General features: G+C 44.1%; 1 non-coding gene across 1 annotated transcript; it reads left to right on the top strand.

The window, feature by feature from the left end:
• The first annotated feature begins 6046 nt into the window (after positions 1-6046).
• TRNAT-CGU (transfer RNA threonine (anticodon CGU)) lies at positions 6047-6119 on the top strand. The gene has a single exon. It is a non-coding gene; the product is annotated as a tRNA-Thr (tRNA).
• The last annotated feature ends 274 nt before the right edge of the window (positions 6120-6393 follow it).

Below are 6393 nucleotides of genomic sequence, written 5' to 3'. Positions count from 1 at the left end.
CAACGGAGCATGCAATGCTCGAACAAGAGTATGATCTGTAGACATGAGCGTACCGGTGGTACTTCTGTAGCTGCGCTCCACCGCAAGACAGCTACCGTCGTGTAGGTTGATGCTCGCATAACGCTAACTCTCGGGGATCTGTTTTTACACGTCTAGATTTGTACGATGCTGCAATATTTTGGCTTATCAGTAAACCTGTTTCCAACTATTTGTTCCACCCTCTTTCACGTGCGTACCACCAGCCACCCCTAAAATTTGGTAAAGCAGTTCCAGTAGCCGCTGTTGATAAATATTACAAATTAGCAACGTACGAAATTACCCGAAGTCGTTGCGTATGAAATAGGTTAGTGGCAACAGCAGTTTTGTGACATTGTAGTGCAGGGCGAGGGGACGCCCAGCCAGTAAGAAATGAAGTCGTACTCTAACTAATTTCATAGCACATTCTGAGAACAGGCAGCTCAAAGCTGCTTTTATTCCCAGGTGTTCCACAAACCAATGCGAATTACTGCGCAGCCCCTTTTCCACGACTGTAGCACGTACTCTCAGAAAGAGAGAATAAAAGGGAGGGGAACATATTTAAATTAGAACATTGATAAATGACATCAGCAATAGGCAGCGTCCACATTTATTCCTACTCCGCATGACAAGACGGAAAGAAAGAGGTAGGGGAGGAAGGCAGACAGGTAGACTAGACTTTGTCTAGTTTTCTACCCAACATGTGGGGACGGGAATGGGTGAGTGAAAGAAACATAGAGAGAGAGAAGAGCTTAAATCGCACTTTCACATGAAATAACCGAGGTGCGTCGTATGTAAATTGGACCACTCAATATGTCACCTTCAAGAAGGGAAGGCGGAAGTTATTTGTATGACTGAACCTTGATTTTTACGTAAAATATTTATGCCTAAAAACAAGTGACATGTTTAAGTTTATGCGTCGTGGCATACTTGCTGCTTTCTTATTTAGCTCTGACAACAAATGACAAATATAAAGGGGATTTCATACGTTACCCTACAAAATTCATTGCTTAATCCAAATGATTGATTGAGTATTGGCCGCTCCATGGCGGGAGTCATATAATTTCTTATTCGTTGAAACTCCTGAAGTAATTCAAAGCAGTATAGGAGCCAAGTAAATCCTCACAATTAACTTAACTGACTGCGTTGTGCGACTGTAGTGCACAAAAGATTCCCACTTCCAGCCTGCTTCGTAGCCACCGCAAAATGCAAGGCATCGAAGCAATATACTCATTTGCAGCGTGTTTCTGTTTCGGTGCATGAATGAATGACAGTGGTCTTTCCTAATGGCGCTACATGCAGTGACAATAATGGGATTCGTAACTAAAGGTTACTTTAGTCTACTTTTTTTAAATGTCTAATTACGACTTTCATAATCAATCACCATCGCTGTGCGTAAGTACAGCGAAGACAATGTCAACTCCCTTGTGTGTAACGCTCCTATCTACGCGTTGAACTGCGCTATAAAAAAAAGAGATTAGCATTCTCGAGCTATCATTTATGTAATGAAACTTAGATTAGTTAGTATGAAAAGGTAGCCATCATTGTTTATTGTCACGTCTTCTCTCCTTCTCCCAACCTTTCCTCTTCTTCTCCCTTACTTTGCCCCTATTTAAAGTCTCTCCCCTCCACGGGTGAAACGGAAGGGCGCTGCTCACAACTGCAATCTCTAACTGTCCACTGTTCATACACCCAGCAATCTTGAATACGCCTTGCTGTACATACGTTCTCACTAATTAGAACGCACTAAGAATTTTTAAGTCTGTTCCTGGTGGTCCCTTTCGGGCCAGAACGAAGTTGTTTACCTCGATATGAGGTATATATGAGCTCCCACTGACTGAGGAGATAGGTCAGAGCCTGATGGTCCGTAAACAGCTTCAATTACCTGCCGTATATGTACGATCTAAAGTAGCGCACTGCCATGAGGACAGCAAGGACCTCTTTCTCCGTCGTAGAGTAGTTGAGCTGAGAAGTGTTAAAGGTGTAGCAATGGTACCCTACGACTCGAAGTTGTCGATTTCGTCGTGAACTGCAGTCCCTCTGATACCGTCCCGCTGCCCTTGTACCATAACGTGATGCATCTGTGTTCATTTCGAACGGCAGGTTGAAGTCAGGTAGAGTTAGTACTGGGTCAGACGAGATGAGGCGCACTAGTTCTTTATAGACTACTTTCCATCTTAATCATCGGAGAAATAAAAGAAACATCGTTTCTTTGTCAGCTCGGTCAGGCAATTTGTCATATTTGCAAAATCCTTAATGAAAGTCCCGAAGTCGCCTGCTAGTCCAAGGAAAACTAACAGCGAATGAAGGTCATGCGGCTTCTCAAGTGTGGAAATCCGATGTACAGACTTTTGTTTGGTACGTTAGGTTGCACCGTCGAACATTCTACCGAGAACGAGGACCTTGGGCTGAAAGAAATCGTTCTTTTTTATTTATCTTCAAATTGGCATTCCGTGGTGCTTGTAAGGCCTTCGCCAGGTGTTCGTTGTGCTACTGTTCATACCTAGAATACACAATGATGTCATCAATATAAACATTGTAAAAAATTACGATATATAATTTAAAACATTGCCTTGTGAAATCTTGCGGGCGAGTTCTTCCAGCCTAAACGCAGTGGCTTATATTTATATGTAGAATGGTGTATCGGACGCGGAACCCATTTTTGGTCTGCTGCGACAGTGTCACTTGTAAGCAGCCTTTGCACAGGTCCAACTGAGAAAAGATATACCAGCGCCTGGTTTCATTGATGAGTTCGTCGGTAACTGGTATTGGATAAGGAAATGAGTCTCTTTGTTGACCTGCCTGTAATCAGTACAGAAACGAAACGTGTCATTTCCTTTAGGAGCAATGCTGATCGGAGAAGCAAAGGCAGATGTTGATGGGCGCATCACACCGGCGTCGCGCATCTTTTGTATTTTTTTCTTCAACCAACGTTTCTTCTCTCGCAACATATTGCAGGCCTTGCGTTTCGCTACAGTGTTGTCCCGAAGTTCAAACGGCACTACAAACCTTGATGTGACCTTTGGATAACCCCCGACGCATATTAGCTTTCGCATTTCCTTACAACTGTTATTGAAGCTCCACTCTATACTACAGCCTTGACGTCCCTCCCATTGGCTTGTACAGAAATGTACACCAGCTTGGCATAATCGGTAATTAAGATGGTCCATCGAAATGAGAAAGAATGACCTCCCGATGGCAACTTGGTGTCAGTGACTTCCCGATCAACTTTGTGATCTTCATTGGATGAAGTACTGTAGTCATTAGAAGCACTCTCTTGACCCTGCAGAGTGCATAAATATTTCATATTTGTAAGCAAATCATCAGCACTATGCGACGCTCATAGTTGGACATCGTGCTGCATGCTCTTGGGAAATCATAATATAATCAGATGCACGAGCGACGAGTCTGATAACTTGGAGTTAGCATCATTAGCAGCCTCCTCCTCTCAGAAAAGTACGCTGCCAGAGTACCGGGAATATGTTTGAGGGCAATAGCGCTGTCCCAGCTCTGGAGCATGTTCTCTGAGAAAGACGTCAAAAAAGTGACTCTCCATTCATCCCTGGGCCGGTGCGCTCTTTGGGTGAGTCGTAAGTCATTCCAGGTTTTTGCTGCGCCTCGTAGGTAGAAGCGCATATTCATAACCTTGTGAAGGTCTTGTCGCCAACTATCTTGGTCGCATGCGGCCGCATAGAAACTCAGCCTAGCTTGAGCGTCTGCAGTTGGTAAACCATCCTGAACATCCGGTTTTACTTCCCATCGACTGCCTCCAAGAATGCTGGAGGACGTCTTTCGTCACGAGCTCTAGCATTTATTGCTGGTGCTCACTGTTTCTCTGCTCGAATTCCATTATATGATGAAAAATGTCTTCCTCGCTTTCAAATATTCAGCCTTATTAACTCATGCTGGTCGTATGTGGTTACGTGGTTCCACTACTAGCAAAATGTCGTTCGTGAGCACTTTGAACAAGAAATAAGTAGTCACGCGCAACAGCAAACCGTCTTCCGTGGAAAAGGCTGGCCACGCTCGCGTGTCTGTAGACTTCCACGCCGATTTCACATGGTTTCATACATGGTCCTCGGTGAAACGGAGCGGATGTGGTGCGCAACACAGGTTCGAATCCTCTCCTTGACTGGGCCAAATTTGTAATAAAACTGAGATACGTGAGTGTGACAAGGTAGCCAACCTTGTTTATTGTTACTTCTTCCTCTTCCCCTCCCCACTCCTTGCTCTTCTTCTTCTCCTTTACATTTCACAACTGATTTACGGCCACAGCAGCAGATTGTTGGGGCCGAGCACGCAATTTTTTGAAAAAGATATGTCCGATGCACACAACCTGTCCGCTTCCTCTAATACTGTAGTATTTGCAGTATCATCCAGAATAGAAGTACAGACTGCGGAGCTGTGAGAGTCTGCGTGCATGAAATGCAGCATAGTTTGCAAGTCCCTAAGGGAAGCAACGTCGTAGTGGTTAACCCACGTGGATTTGGTCTCGTCTCACTGCGTTTTTGGTCTCAGCACTGTTCGAACGGTGTTTGCACCAGAGCGTTATGGCGTGAATATATAACTCTTGCGTGCACTGCGCCTTCAGAATAGACACACTATGTAGAGTCAATATAGCATCCTATATGATCTGTAGGAGTAGCTCAGTGTGCTATAGTGAGTTGCCATCTACCTTTTTCTTTCTCTGTATCTCTCATGTCCCCTTGCCCATGTGTAGAATACCAGGCTAGAAACACCCTCTCGGGGCCGTTCTCTCTTGCTTTCTCTTTAGTAAAATTGCCTCTTGTACAACGCAGTTATTAATAAAAATAACCCGGTGGCCGTATAAAATTAGAACTCAGAAAAGGTGCCTTGTCGATAAGGCAGTGTCTTAAGTGATCTTGTGCTTAATATCAGCTGCTCTAGGTGTCGAAATTTTCGAGAGCTAAGGCGAGCCTGAACTTTATCTTTGACCTCTGCTGTATTATTCGCATCAAGCTGCGACCAATATTTCACGGGAGTTTCGTTTACACCTTTTCTTCCTTTGTGTTACGTGCAAACAGTATCTTTTTTTTTAAACGGCGACTTTGGTTGCGAAGTCTTCGCGATACTATAGGCTGCGTAATGTTGCTTTGCAGATGTTGTGCTTACACAGGTAAAATTCTACCTATCCACAGCGAACAACCTAATGTATATAGTAATGCTCTCAATAAAACTTCCCAACTAGTCTTTAATGTCACTTGAGTAGTTTCCTATATTTCGCGCTACTAATGGGCAACACTACTTCGGAGAAGTCACTTGCAGTATCGACACCAACGAAATGTGTCGTAATATGGCTCGCCATAGACGCAGCGGTTGAGTGTAGAACTACTCTGTTGGTTAGCGGATTGCCTATAGGTCTGTATTGCAGTGCAGCATGACAACCTTTAGCCCCATATCGCGAAAACTCAACGAAGACACCAAGGAAAACATAGCCGAAATGACTTATACTTACCAAGTGAATTAAAGAAATTATCAATTAACGACAATTAAAGTGACCGAAAAAACAACTTGCCGCAGGTGGGGAACGGTCCCACGTCTTCGCGTTATGCGTGCGCTGCTCTAACCAACTAAGCTACCGCGGCACGGTTTTCCCATTCACTTTCTTGGGTATTTCTGTGTGGATGATCCACTTTCATAGCCATTAATTTATCATTTCTTAACTTGGTAAGTACAAGTATTTTCCCCTATGTTTCCATAAGTGTTTTTGATGGCCCCCCATCTCCTAATATTATTGACAAATATCGGGCCCCTCGGTTGACCCCCTGTCTTCTCGTTCATTACATAACGAGGGTATCGAATGCGGCAAAATTGATGCCCTCAGGTAGCATGTGCGGGTTTATTGACCAGTGGCCTTCATACAGAAAGATCACGTACTAGTGGCGCCCGCGGCAGAAAGGATGTTACATATTCGCCGCCTAGGTTTGTGAGTGGTGGCGCTGGCTAACACTCCCAAGGTTACTTCTAGTAGTAACAGATAAATACACAAGAAAGTGATTGGGGAAACTGTGCCGCAGTAGCTCAATTGGTTAGAGCGTCGCACGCGTAATGCGAAGTCGTGGGATTGTTCCCCACCTGCGGCAAGTTGTTTTTTCATCCACTTCCATTTGCATTACTTTTTAATTCCTTTTACTGACTTGGTAAGCACAAATAATTTCCTCTTTGTTTTACTTGGCATCGCGTGACATAATTATTAAAAATCGGACTCCTCAGTTAACCGCCTGTCTTCTCGACCATAACCTTTAACATTGCTATGTCGGGTAGTACCGAAACCATCTAACACATTTCAGGTCTCTACTTATCCAAGAGTGCACCCACAAGGAAAGCTCTTTCTTCGTGCGAAGAGCTAGCATCACT

The sequence above is a fragment of the Dermacentor variabilis genome, chromosome 7, assembly GCF_050947875.1.
Source record: "Dermacentor variabilis isolate Ectoservices chromosome 7, ASM5094787v1, whole genome shotgun sequence".
Lineage (NCBI taxonomy): Eukaryota > Metazoa > Arthropoda > Arachnida > Ixodida > Ixodidae > Dermacentor > Dermacentor variabilis.
The sequence above is the reverse complement of the archived record's forward strand: the minus strand, read 5'-3'. Positions and strand labels throughout refer to the sequence as shown.